The sequence below is a fragment of the Oncorhynchus masou genome, unplaced genomic scaffold (assembly GCF_036934945.1).
Source record: "Oncorhynchus masou masou isolate Uvic2021 unplaced genomic scaffold, UVic_Omas_1.1 unplaced_scaffold_1600, whole genome shotgun sequence".
Lineage (NCBI taxonomy): Eukaryota > Metazoa > Chordata > Actinopteri > Salmoniformes > Salmonidae > Oncorhynchus > Oncorhynchus masou.
Window position 1 is genome coordinate 1 of NW_027016733.1, and position 14,752 is coordinate 14,752.

At 46.0% G+C, this 14,752-nt stretch overlaps 1 pseudogene; it reads left to right on the plus strand.

The window, feature by feature from the left end:
- The first annotated feature begins 4,629 nt into the window (after positions 1-4,629).
- LOC135539103 (glutamate receptor-interacting protein 2-like) overlaps positions 4,630-14,752 on the plus strand; it is a 128,043-nt pseudogene continuing 117,920 nt past the window's right edge.

Below are 14,752 nucleotides of genomic sequence, written 5' to 3' on the forward strand. Positions count from 1 at the left end.
GTTATGTATGGTAGTGTTGTTATGTATGGTAGTGTTGTTATGTATGGTAGTGTTGTTATGTATGGTAGTGTTGTTATGTATGGTAGTGTTGTTATGTATGGTAGTGTTGTTATGTATGGTAGTGTTGTTATGTATGGTAGTGTTGTTATGTATGGTAGTGTTGTTATGTATGGTAGTGTTGTTATGTATGGTAGTGTTGTTATGTATGGTAGTGTTGTTATGTATGGTAGTGGTTGTTATGTATGGTAGTGTTGTTATGTATGGTAGTGTTGTTATGTATGGTAGTGTTGTTATGTAGTGTTGGTAGTGTTGTTATGTATGGTAGTGTTGTTATGTATGGTAGTGTTATGTATGGTAGTGTTGTTATGTATGGTAGTGTTGTTATGTATGGTAGTGTTGTTATGTATGGTAGTGTTGTGTATGTTATGTATGGTAGTGTTATGTATGGTAGTGTTGTTATGTATGGTAGTGTTATGTATGGTAGTGTTGTTATGTATGGTAGTGTTGTTATGTATGGTAGTGTTGTTATGTATGGTAGTGTTGTTATGTATGGTAGTGTTATGTATGGTAGTGTTATGTATATGGTAGTGTTGTTATGTATGTTATGTATGGTAGTGTTGTTATGTATGGTAGTGTTATGTATGGTAGTGTTTGTATGTTGCAGTGTTGTTATGTATGGTAGTGTTGTTATGTAGTGGTGTTATGTATGGTGTTGTTATGTTATGTATGTATGGTAGTGCTGTTATGTATGGTAGTGTTATGTATGGTTGTGTTGTTATGTATGGTAGTGTTATGTATGGTAGTGTTATGTATGGTAGTTGTTATGTATGGTAGTGTTATGTATGGTAGTGCTGTTATGTATGGTAGTGTTATGTATGTTAGTGTTGTTATGTATGGTAGTGTTATGTATGGTACTGTTATGTATGGTAGTGTTGTTATGTATGGTAGTGTTATGTATGGTAGTGTTGTTATGGTAGTGTTTATGGTAGTGTTGTTATGTATGGTAGTGTTATGTATGGTAGTGTTGTTATGTATGGTAGTGTTGTTATGTATGGTAGTGTTGTTATGTATGGTAGTGTTGTTATGTATGGTAGTGTTGTTATGTATGGTAGTGTTGTTATGTATGGTAGTGTTGTTATGTATGGTAGTGTTATGTATGGTAGTGTTGTTATGTATGGTAGTGTTGTTATGTATGGTAGTGTTGTTATGTATGGTAGTGTTATGTATGGTAGTGTTGTTATGTATGGTAGTGTTATGTATGGTAGTGTTGTTATGTATGGTAGTGTTGTTATGTATGGTAGTGTTATGTATGGTAGTGTTGTTATGTATGGTAGTGTTGTTATGTATGGTTGTGTTGTTATGTATGGTAGTGTTGTTATGTATGGTGAAGTTGTTATTGTACTGTTATGTGTGGTAGTGTGTTTGCCTGTACCTGTGTGGTTTGCCATGTTTGTAGGTGTATTTAGTCTCTGTGGGTAGAGGTAGAGCTGCAATGTATCATCAGGCCAGTCTCTGTGGGTCGAGGTAGAGGTAGAGGTAGAGGTAGAGCTGCAATGTATCATCAGGCCAGTCTCTGTGGGTCAAGGTAGAGGTAGAGGTAGAGGTAGAGGTAGAGCTGCAATGTATCATCAGGCCAGTCTCTGTGGGTCGAGGTAGAGGTAGAGGTAGAGCTGCAATGTATCATCAGGCCAGTCTCTGTGGGTCGAGGTAGAGGTAGAGGTAGAGCTGCAATGTATCATCAGGCCAGTCTCTGTGGGTTGAGGTAGAGGTAGAGGTAGCGGTAGAGGTAGATCTGCAGCGGTGCACCTTGCCAACTCATTGTCTGTCTCCCTGTGTTTGTGATGACTGCTAATTGATATCTGAATGTGACTCCAGAATCACACGCACACACACACACACTGCACTGTTCTTCAAGTAAAGGTGTTTCTGTAACAACGGAGAGTGTTAGAAGTGGTCCTTGTGCATACTGCAGTACCGAACAAACAAGGCAGCACCTGCTCATTTGATCTAAAATGAGTTAATGTCATTATTTTTTGCTTACATTAAATACATCCTTAATCCTGTGGACAAGTATACTACCTCTATTGTATTGTGTTTTGGGAGAAAATAGGGGGTCATGTTAGCAGTAACTGCATAAAAAGTTACTGTGAAACCAAGGTAAATAGAATCAATTTTTCCTCATTTCCACACTATGAGCAGTTACTGTCTTTTTGCTTGGTAGAGCAGTGTGGAGTTGTATGCGAACACGAGCCAACCTGCCTTTTCTCCCAGCTGTTCATACTCAGATTGGAGGGGAACATTCTGTGTGGATTGTTACTTTGCTACTTTGCCCCTGTATACTTTGTCCAAATTCGTTTTTGTCAACGTTTAGTTGGGAAAGTAACTGCAAAGGTACTTCAAGCAATTGTAATTTCCCCATAAAAACCAAGCCAACATTTTACCTTTATTCTCAAATGGTTCGGGAACAGTCCGTGACGATAGTTTGACTATTCCACGGTGAGGTGTCAGCGCCCATCTCCTGCCATGTGTAACGCACTTTGATGCTTTTAAGGCTGAGCTGATTTTTGGGGAACGATGACGTTAAGACGAGAATAAAAAAAGAAAAAAACACGACTGAGCTTCCAAAGTTAGGTAGCTAGCCTAGCGTCGCGGCTAAATCCTCTCCTTTGATAGGTGACTAGGAAGATTTTAAAGCCCTCTGGCATCTGGATTATAGCTGTGTAAAGTCGAGGGCTTTATCACAGCATGCAGAGGCTAATACGGCTGAGGGGCTTGGAGAGGAGAGGAGAGGAGAGGAGAGGAGGAAAGATAAAGGAAGGGAAGGAGGAGAGAGTAGAGGAAGGGAGGAAGGGGGACATGAGGAGAGGGGAGACATGAGGAGAGGAGCTTTTGGAGAGGACCGGAGAGGAGGGAAGATAAGAGAGGGGAGAAGAAGGAGAGGAGACGGGAAGAGAGGAGAGGAGAGGAGAGGAGAGGAGGGGAGGGGAGGGGAGAGAAGATGGGATGGGGAGGGGTGAGGTCAGGAGTAAGAAGAGAGAGGACAGGAGAGGAGAGAAGGGGAGAGGAGAGAGGACAGGAGAGGAGGGAAGAGAAGATGAGAGGAGAGGAGAAGAGAGGAGAGGAGAGAAGGGGAGAGGAGAGAGGAGAGGAGAGGAGAGAAGGAGAGAGGGCAGGAGAGGAGAGGAGAGGAGAGGAGAGGAGAGGAGAGGAGAGGAGAGGAGAGGAGAGGAGAGGAGAGGAGAGGAGAGGAGAGGAGAGGTACCTCCGGCGCTGACAGAGATGGCCGCCTCGCTTCACGTTCCTATGAAACTATGCAGTTTTTTGTTTTTTTACGTGTTATTTCTTACATTGGTACCCCAGGTCATCTTAGGTTTCATTACAGTCGAGAAGAACTACTGAATATAAGAGCAGCGTCAACTCACCATCAGTATGACCAAGAATATGACTTTCGCGAAGCGGATCCTGTGTTCTGCCTTTCACCCAGGACAACGGAATGGATCCCAGCCGGCGACCCAAAAAAACGACTTTGTAAAAGGGGGAAACGAAGCGGTCTTCTGGTCAGACTCCAGAGACGGGCACATCGTGCACCACTCCCTAGCATTCTTCTCGCCAATGTCCAGTCTCTTGACAACAAGGTTGATGAAATCCAAGCAAGGGTTGCATTCCAGAGGGACATCAGAGACTGTAACGTTCTTTGCTTCATGGAAACATGGCTCACTGGAGAGACGCTATCGGAGTCGGTGCAGCCAGCTGGTTTCTCCTCGCATCGCGCCGACAGAAACAAACATCTTTCTGGTAAGAAGAGGGGCGGGGGCGTATGCCTTATGGCTAAGGAGACGTGGTGTGATCACAGAAACATACAGGAACAGCATTCGCGTGAAACTGAAAGCGCGAACCACTGCTTTAAATCAGGGCAAGGTGACCGGAAACATGAGCGAATATAAACAGTGTAGCTATTTTCTCCGCAAGGCAATCAAACAAGCTAAGCGTCAGTATAGAGACAAAGTATAATCTCAATTCAACGGCTCAGACACAAGAGGTATGTGACAGGGTCTACATTCAATCACGGATTACAAAAAGAAAACCAGCCCCGTCACGGACCAGGATGTCTTGCTCCCAGGCAGACTAAATAACTTTTTTGCCCGCTTTGAGGACAATACAGTACCACTGACACGGCCCGCAACCAAAACATGCGGACTCTCCTTCACTGCAGCCGACGTGAGGAAAACATTTAAACGTGTTAACCCTCGCAAGGTTGCAGGCCCAGACGGCATCCCCAGCCGCGCCCTCAGAGCATGCGCAGACCAGCTGGCTGGTGTGTTTACGGACATATTCAATCAATCCCTATCCCAGTCTGTTGTTCCCACATGCTTCAAGAGGGCCACCATTGTTCCTGTTCCCAAGAAAGCTAAGGTAATTGAGCTAAACGACTACCGCCCCGTAGCACTCACTTCCGTCATCATGAAGTGCTTTGAGAGACTAGTCAAGGACCATATCACCTCCACCCTACCTGACACCCTAGACCCACTCCAATTTGCTTACCGCCCAAATAGGTCCACAGACGAAGCAATCTCAACCACACTGCACACTGCCCTAACCCATCTGGACAAGAGGAATACCTATGTGAGAATGATGTTCATCGACTACAGCTCGGCATTCAACACCATAGTGCCCTCCAAGCTCGTCATCAAGCTCGAGACCCTGTGTCTCGACCCCGTGTCCCGCCCTGTGCAACTGGGTACTGGACTTCCTGACGGGCCGCCCCCAGGTGGTGAGGTTAGGCTACAACATCTCCACCCGCTGATCCTCAACACTGGGGCCCCACAAGGGTGCGTTCTGAGCCCTCTCCTGTACTCCCTGTTCACCCACGACTGCGTGGCCACGCACGCCTCCAACTCAATCATCAAGATTGCAGACGACACAACAGTGGTATGCTTGATAACCAACAACGACGAGACGGCCTACAGGGAGGAGGTGAGGGCCCTCGGAGTGTGGTGTCAGGAAAATAACCTCACACTCAACGTCAACAAAACTAAGGAGATGATTGTGGACTTCAGGAAACAGCAGAGGGAACACCCCCCTATCCACATCGATGGAACAGTAGTGGAGAGGGTAGTAAGTTTTAAGTTCCTCGGCATACACATCACAGACAAACTGAATTGGTCCACCCACAAAGACAGCATTGTGAAGAAGGCGCAGCAGTGCCTCTTCAACCTCAGGAGGCTGAAGAAATTCGTCTTGTCACCAAAAGCACTCACAAACTTCTACAGATGCACAATCGAGAGCATCCTGTCGGGCTGTAACACCCGTACGGCAACTGCTCCGCCCACAACCGTAAGGCTCTCCAGAGGGTAGTGAGGTCTGCACAACGCATCACCGGGGCCAAACTACCTGCCCTCCAGGACACCTACACCACCCGATGTCACAGGAAGGCCATAAAGATCATCAAGGACAACAACCACCCGAGCCACTGCCTGTTCACCCCGCTATCATCCAGAAGGCGAGGTCAGTACAGGTGCATCAAAGCTGGGTCCGAGAGACTGAAAAACAGCTTCTATCTCAAGGCCATCAGACTGTTAAACAGCCACCACTAACATTGAGTGGCTGCTGCCAACACACTGACTCACCTCCAGCCACTTTAATAATGGGAATTGATGGGAAATTATGTAAAATATATCACTAGCCACTTTAAACAATGCTACCTAATATGATGTTTACATACCCTACATTATTCATCTCATATGTATACGTATATACTGTACTCTATATCATCTACTACATCTTTATGTAATACATGTATCACTAGCCACTTTAACTATACCACTTTGTTTACATACTCATCTCATATGTATATACTGTACTCGATACCATCTACTGTATCTGCCTATGCTGCTCTGTACCATCACTCATTCATATCTCTTTATGTACATATTCTTTATCCCCTTACACTTGTGTGTATAAGACAGTAGTTTTGGAATTGTTAGCTAGATCACTTGTTGGTTATTACTGCATTGTCGGAACTAGAAGCACAAGCATTTCGCTACACTCGCATTAACATCTGCTAACCATGTGTATGTGACAAATAAAATTTGAAGGAAAGGGAAGGGAAGGGAAGGAGGAGAGAGTAGAGGAAGGGAGGAAGGGGTCCACGAGGAGAAGGGGCCATGAGGAGGGGAGCTTTTGGAGAGGACAGGACAGGAGAGGAGGGAAGAGAAGAGGAGAGGAGCGTTTTTTGTTGACTAACTCTTCCAGTTGTCTCTTGTGTTCTGAGGTAAAACTCAATAAATCTCAGCTGGTGATTTACAATTACAATACTTTATTCCCATTATTCATATAGATCACAGGAGGGTGGTGGCACCTTAATTGGGGAGGAGGACGGGCTCGTGTTAATGACTGGAGTGGAATCGGATCAAATACTTCAGACACATGGTTTCCATGTGTTTGTTGCCATTCCATTTGTTCCGTTCCGGTCGTTGTTATGTGCCGTTCTCCCCTCTGCGGCGTCCTGTGATGTAGATGGGTCAGCAGCAACAGAGAGGGCATACAGATGCAGGGACAGAGTAGTGTGTAGCGAGTCAATATACTGGAGATGGGTGGATCTGTCAACACAGACTCTGATGCCCTTCTGAGTCTGAGGTTACACCGATTACTCTGGTCTAGGGCTGTCCGCATTTAGGCTGTTCGATAGGCTGTTGGTCGACCAAGATTTAGTTTTAGTCGAGCTGTGACAAATATATATTTTTAAAAATTATGGCACACGAGACACTTGTCTGATTCATGCCTGTCTGAGTGGACTAATCCATTGTGTAGGCCTGTCTGAGTGGACTAATCCATTGTGTAGGCCTGTCTGAGTGGGTCCATTGCGGAGGCCTGTCTGGTGGACTAATCCATTGCGGAGGCCTGTCTGAGTGGACTAATCCATTGTGTAGGCCTGTCTGAGTGGACTAATCCATTGTGTAGGTCTGTCTGAGTGGACTAATCCATTGCGGAGGCCTGTCTGAGTGGACTAATCCATTGCGGAGGCCTGTCTGAGTGGACTAATCCATTGTGTAGGCCTGTCTGAGTGGACTAATCCATTGTGTAGGCCTGTCTGAGTGGACTAATCCATTGCGGAGGCCTGTCTGAGTGGACTAATCCATTGCGGAGGCCTGTCTGAGTGGACTAATCCATTGTGTAGGCCTGTCTGAGTGGACTAATCCATTGTGTAGGCCTGTCTGAGTGGACTAATCCATTGCGGAGGCCTGTCTGAGTGGACTAATCCATTGCGGAGGCCTGTCTGAGTGGACTAATCCATTGCGGAGGCCTGTCTGAGTGGACTAATCCATTGTGTAGCCCTGTCTGAGTGGACTAATCCATTGTTGGACAGAACACGTTGTTGTGAGGCAAAGGTTTTGATTTATCTCACTCCATTTTACGAGTTGTCAATTAGTTCATTGTCTTTTGTTTAGTGCGCTCCTGTCAATCTTGAGTAAGGACATGCACCTGATTACATATATAAATAAGCCTATAGGCTACCTGGCCTGCGCGCGAATGTAGGCCTATAAATGTGCCCTTTTGGGGATCTGATAGTATTTCTGATTGTCTTATCTCCCCATCACAGTGGAGTTTCTCAAAGGCATTTTTTCTCTCGCTTCAAAAAAGCAAGCGAACAAAGTTTGTTTTTACAGCCATTGAGACTGAAAATGGTTCCTCAATGTGGCCTATTTAAAACAATCTTTCCAGCTTTCTCCTTTCGATAACCACTCAGCATGAAAGGAGAAAAAGAATACATTTTCTGATCTGGTGGAAACATATAGACTTACCTGATTACTTGCGCAAATATCCTACAGCTGCGTCTGTCTGTCCGAAGCTCACTGGAGCCGGAAACTCTTGAGGTTCCAGAATATTTTATCCAATGTTGCAAGTTTGGTCGTGCAAGCTTCAGGCCAGACCCAAGTTAATAGTTGATCAAATGTTTCAAGTTCCTTGCAGACAGGCCATGCATAGCCAGTGTGATTTATAGGATATTTATTTTTGTCGGGATATTTTCTACCTTCCGGCTGCAAGGTTTTTATTGGTTGTCTTTTATGGAGGCTATTTTTTTTTACATATTGCCAATATAAGTTGCTTTTGGATTTGTATAATTTGAATTTAAATCTAATTTTGATGAACCACATGACATTCATACGAATACTTTATTATAAATGAAAATGAAACCGTTCCACTAAAATGTGTATATAGAAATCATAACTGGCACGCAGATCAGTAGAAATGGTATGATAACTTGGCACAATGGATAAGGTTACCGTCCACTAAATTCAGGAGCTTAAAAGGCAGAATCTGCGAAGGCCAGCAGAGGAGGTGGTTCGGGTTGGAAACCACGGTTCACACCTTTCCATGTATTCCATTCCAGCCCAATAACAATGAGCCTGTCCTCCTATAGCTCCTCCCACCAGCCTCCTCTGCAGCAAAACACACACTCACGCACACACACACCCCACAGGAACACACACACGCGCACACACTGCTCAAACAGGTGACGGTAGCACAATTGAAGTGATTAGAGTCGTCTTTCTGTGTGAAAGGAAACACGCGAGGAAGAACAAAAGCCGCCAGCCCTACTCGACTGCACTAGCTAGCGCCTGATAAACACTGACTTTGTCCCTTTGTCACTCTCCTTTTCTCTGAAGGCTATAGATTAACAATATAACAATGCTGAATCTAAAGCTGGGAGCAGAGAGAGAACACTCTTCCCCAGACTGTGACAAAGACAGATCATTGTGTTGTCCAATTTCTGGTGTGTCGACAAGGCTGTTGGGATGCGGTGTGTGTGTGTGTGTGTGTGTGTGTGTGTGTGTGTGTGTGTGTGTGTGTGTGTGTGTGTGTGTGTGTGTGTGTGTGTGTGTGTGTGTGTGTGTGTGTGTGTGTGTGTGTGTGTGTGTATGTGTGTGTGTGTGTGTGTTCCTGTGGGTGTCGGGGAATAGATAGCTGAAGTGTTTTATCTAATAGAGTAGGCATAAGGAACAGAACTCCAGCGACAATTATTGATGACAGGCCCCACAGCAGCACGGTATTAGTTTATGGATCAAGTTTAGAGAAGATTAAGACTGAAGGCATTTAATAAAAAATGAATCCTCTTTCTCGAAGAGACGCTCACGGTAATGTGCCCTCATGTAGGACTTCGTAGTGTCAGAACACAGGAACAGGCCATTGAAGAGAGTAGTGTCAGAGGTTTAATCTGAAGAGAGTAGTGTCAGAGGTTTAATCTGAAGAGAGTAGTGTCAGAGGTTTAATCTGAAGAGAGTAGTGTCAGAGGTTTAATCTGAAGAGAGTAGTGTCAGAGGTTTAATCTGAAGAGAGTAGTGTCAGAGGTTTAATCTGAAGAGAGTAGTGTCAGAGGTTTAATCTGAAGAGAGTAGTGTCAGAGGTTTAATCTGAAGAGAGTAGTGTCAGAGGTTTAATCTGAAGAGAGTAGTGTCAGAGGTTTAATCTGAAGAGAGTAGTGTCAGAGGTTTAATCTGAAGAGAGTAGTGTCAGAGGTTTAATCTGAAGAGAGTAGTGTCAGAGGTTTAATCTGAAGAGAGTAGTGTCAGAGGTTTAATCTGAAGAGAGTAGTGTCAGAGGTTTAATCTGAAGAGAGTAGTGTCAGAGGTTTAATCTGAAGAGAGTAGTGTCAGAGGTTTAATCTGAAGAGAGTAGTGTCAGAGGTTTAATCTGAAGAGAGTAGTGTCAGAGGTTTAATCTGAAGAGAGTAGTGTCAGAGGTTTAATCTGAAGAGAGTAGTGTCAGAGGTTTAATCTGAAGAGAGTAGTGTCAGAGGTTTAATCTGAAGAGAGTAGTGTCAGAGGTTTAATCTGAAGAGAGTAGTGTCAGAGGTTTAATCTGAAGAGAATTTGCATTTGGGTATCCTGGAGACTTCCAATATGTGAAACAACCACCGTACTGGCAACATCATACATTACTTCAATATCATAATACCATAAACCCAATTTCTCACCCCAAGGATGTTGAAATAGCAGCACCTATAGTGCTCTACGATTCGACATCTGGCCGTCTATCTCATGTCACCACCATGTAGTCTAATGGGCCAGTAGATAGCCTGCTTCTCAATAGCCGTGTCTCAAAAAGCACGATATTCCTCATGTAGTGCACTACATAATAGTGCAGTCAAGGATGGGCTAAAAAAGTAGTGCACTACACAGGATTAGGATGGACTCCAGTCAAAAGTAGTGCACTACATTTGGAATTGGTTATGTTGGGCCATGGTCAACAGTAGTGCACTACATAGGGAATAGGGTGCTATCTGAGACGCAGGCCTATAATAGCCCTGTTTTCTCCCCCTTCCTTCCAGATGATGGTCCTTACTCTAAAGGGAACAAGGACTCACAAGGGACAGACAATTCCCTGACCTCCAGGAGACAGAGTATCCCAGGTACACGACTGAGTTTCTTTACTGTCTGGCTGCTCATCTCAGGTCTCTCTCACTGGTCTCTCTCTGGTCTCTCTGGTATGTCTCTGGTCTCTCTGTTATGTCTCTGGTCTCTCTGGTATGTCTATGGTCTCTCTGGTATGTCGCTGGTCTCTCTGGTCTCTCTGGTATGTCTCTGGTCTCTCTGGTATGTCTCCGGTCTCTCTGGTCTCTCTGGTATGTCTCTGGTCTCTCTGGTATGTCTCCGGTCTCTCTGGTCTCTCTGGTATGTCTCTGGTCTCTCTGGTATGTCTATGGTCTCTCTGGTCTCTCTGGTATGTCTCTGGTCTCTCTGGTATGTCGCTGGTCTCTCTGGTCTCTCTGGTATGTCTCTGGTCTCTCTGGTATGTCTCCGGTCTCTCTGGTCTCTCTGGTATGTCTCTGGTCTCTCTGGTATGTCTCTGGTCTCTCAGGTATGTCTCTGGTTTCTCTGGTATGTCTCTGGTCTCTTTGGTATGTCTCTGGGATGTCTCTGGTCTCTCTGGTATGTCTCTTGTCTCTCTGGTATGTCTCTGGTCTCTCTGGTATGTCTCTGGTCTGTCTCTGGTATGTTTCTGGTCTTTCTGGTATGTCTCTGGTCTCTCTGGTATGTCTCTGGTCTCTCTGGTCTCTCTGGTATGTCTCTGGTCTCTCTGGTATGTCTCTGGTATGTCTCTGGTCTCTCTGGTATGTCTCTGGTCTCTCTGGTATGTCTCTGGTCTCTCCCTGGTATCTTTCTCGCTGGCTCTCCATAGCTCACAGTTCTCTTCCTCTCTCTGGTCTCTCTCTGGTCTATTTCTCTCTGGTCTTTCTCTGGTCTGTCTCTGGTCTCTCTCTCTCTCTGTTCTCTTTCTCTCTGGTCTATATCCAACAGCTCTCTTTCTCTCTGGTCTCTGGCCTCTCTCTATCTCTCTGGTCTATCTCTGGTCTCTTTCGCTCTGGTCTCTTCCTCTCTCTCTCTCTCTGCTCTATCTCTCTGGACTCTTTCTCTCTGGTCTATATATATATATATTGGGGCGGCAGTGTAGCCTAGTGGTTAGAGCATTGGACTAGTAACCTAAAGGTTGCAAGTTCAAATCCCCGAGCTGACAAGGTACAAAAGCTGTCGTCCTGCCCCTGAACAGGCAGTCAACCCACTGTTCCTAGGCCATCATTGAAAATAAGAATTTGTTCTTAACTGACTTGCCCAGTAAAATAAAAGGTAAAAAAAAAAAAATCCAACATCTCTCTGGTCTCTTTTGCTCTTGTCTCTATCTCTCTGGTTTCTTTCTCTCTGCTCTATCTCTCTGGTCTATATCCAACAGCTCTCTTTCTCCGTGGTCTATCTCTCTGGTCTCTATCTCAGGCTCTTCACAGTTCTCCTTCTTTCTTCTACTATCTCTTACTGTGTATCACTCTCTCTATATATCTCTCTTCCCACTCTCTCCTAGCAAGGATGGCTTGCTTCTGCCCTGCACACCATGCCAAGTTCTAGTATCACAGAGCACATTATCTTTCTCTCTCTATCTCTCTCGCCGTCTGTCATTTGGGTGTTTCTGCTCTCTGTCAGGCGTTCACTCTGCTGATTGGGCCTGAATGGGTGTAAACTAAATGTTCTCCCTGCTGGTTGGGCCTGGATTGGTGTAAACTAAATGTTCTCCCTGCTGATTGGGCCTGGATGGGTGTAAACTAAATGTTCTCCCTGCTGGTTGGGCCTGGATTGGTGTAAACTAAAAGGTTCTCCCTTCTGATTGGGCCTGGATTGGTGGAAACTAAAGGTTCTCCCTTCTGATTGGGCCTGGATGGGTGGAAACTAAAGGTTCTCCCTTCTGATTGGGCCTGGATGGGTGGAAACTAAAGGTTCTCCCTGCTGATTGGGCCTGGATGGGTGGAAACTAAAGGTTCTCCCTGCTGATTGGGCCTGGATTGGTGGAAACTAAAGGTTCTCCCTGCTGATTGGGCCTGGATGGGTGGAAACTAAAGGTTCTCCCTGCTGATTGGGCCTGGATGGGTGGAAACTAAAGGTTCTCACTGCTGATTGGGCCTGGATGGGTGGAAACTAAAGGTTCTCCCTGCTGATTGGGCCTGGATGGGTGTAAACTAAAATTTTCTCCCTGCTGGTTGGGCCTGGATGGGTGTAAACTAAACGTTTCTCCCCTGCTGGTTGGGCCTGCATGGGTGTAAACTAAAGGTTATCCCTGCTGATTGGGCCTGGATTGGTGTAAACTAAAGGTTCTCCCTGCTGGTTGGGCCTGGATGGGTGTAAACTAAAGGTTCTCCCTGCTGGTTGGGCCTGGATGGGTGTTAACTAAAGTGTTCAGATGACGATGATGGGGGGTCTGTATTCTGCTGCTTATACTCCCTGGCCGTGCACACTGCTTCGCCTCTTATTTTCTGTGCATATTGCAAAGCGTTCTACGATGATAACTGGAATAAGCTTGATGAACAAGTTATTGGGGGATTGAAACCAGCTGTGTAAAACAAAGACAAAACAAATGGAAAATGAAAAGTAGATCGTCGATGGCTAGAAGGCCGGTGACGTCGACTGCCGAACGCCACTCGAACAAGGAGAGGGATCGACTTCGGTGGAAGTCAGAACACTGGAAGAACAGAACACAGTATTCTCACACAACTGCTGAAGAATGAAGACCTGCTGGGGAGGAAATCAAACATACAGCAGGTCTTCATTCTTCAGCAGTTGTGTGAGAATACTGTGTTCTGTTCTTCCAAAGCCTTGTGTCACGACTTCCACCGAAGTCGGTCCCTCTCCCTGTTCGAGTGGCGTTCGGCGGTCGACGTCACCGGCCTTCTAGCCATCGCTGATCCACTTCTCATTTTCCATTTGTTTTGTCTTTGTCTTACACACCTGGTTTCAATCCCCAAATTACTTGTTCATTATTTAACCATCAGTTCCCCCCATGTTTGTTTGTGAGTGATTGCTCATTGTACATTGGTCCGTTATTGTGGGCTGGCATTGTTGCTTTGTATTTTGGTTTATTTTTGAGTAAAGTACGTTGATTACTCATATCTGCTGTCCTGCGCCTGACTCTATACACCAGCTACACAAAGGACCCATTAAAACATTGACTGCTGTACAGAAATACCACCTAACTCCTTATGATAAAAGAAAAAAGCCGTGTAACTTTCTTACGGTGCTGAATGTCATAAGATGTTATATTTGAAGAGGTATAATGTTCACCCTAAACATTGTAATTTAAAATTGAGTCCTCTAGACTAGCACCAGCTTGTATTTCAACACAGAATTTCATCTCAAATTCAACATTTCACCGTTATTAAATTCGGACTGTATCCCGAGTGTAAGGGTTTTCCTCCTCCTCTGAAGAGGAGAGGCAAGAAGGATCGGAGGACCAATGGCAGTGTGGAAAGTGTTTTCTAATACGAGAAACTCAACATACAAAACAATAAATGTGGCAAAACCGAAAACAGTCCTATCTGGTGCAGAGAACACCGAGACAGGAAACAATCGCCCACAAATCCCAAAACAAAACAGGCTACCTAAATATGGTTCCCAATCAGGGACAATGACCAACACCTGCCTCTGATTGAGAACCACATCAGGCCAAACATAGAAATAGACAAATTAGACAAAAAACATAGAATGCCCACCCAGCTCACATCCTGACCAACACTAAAACAAGGAAAACACACAAGAACTATGGTAAGAACGTGACACAGCACCCCCCCCCCTCCCCCAAGGTGCAGACTCTAACCGCACAACCTAAACCTATAGGGGAGGGTCTGGGTGGGCATCTGTCCGCGGTGGCGGCTCTGGCGCTGGACGTGGACCCCACTCCATAATTGTCTTAGTCCCCCTCCTTAGCGTCCTTTGAGTGGCGACCCTCACCGCCGACCTTGGCCTAGGAACCCTAACAAAGGGCCCCACTGGACTGAGGGGCAGCTCCGTACTGAGGGGCAGCTCCGTATTGAGGGGTAGCTCAGGACTGAGGGGTAGCTCAGGACTGAGGGGCAGCTCCGTACTGAGGGGTAGCTCAGAACTGAGGGGCAGCTCCGTACTGAGGGGTAGCAGCGTAATGAGGGGCAGCTCCGTACTGAGGGGTAGCTCCGTAATGAGGGGCAGCTCCGTACTGAGGGGTAGCTCAGGACTGAGGGGTAGCTCAGGACTGAGGGGTAGCTCAGGACTGAGGGGTAGCTCAGGACTGAGCGGCAGCTCCGTACTGAGGGGCAGCTCCGTGCTGAGGGGCAGCTCCGTACTGAGGGGCAGCTCCGTGCTGAGGGGCAGCTCCGTGCTGAGGGGCAGCTCCGTGCTGAGGGGCAGCTCCGTACTGAGGGGCAGCTCCGTACTGAGGGGCAGCTCCGTGCTGAGGG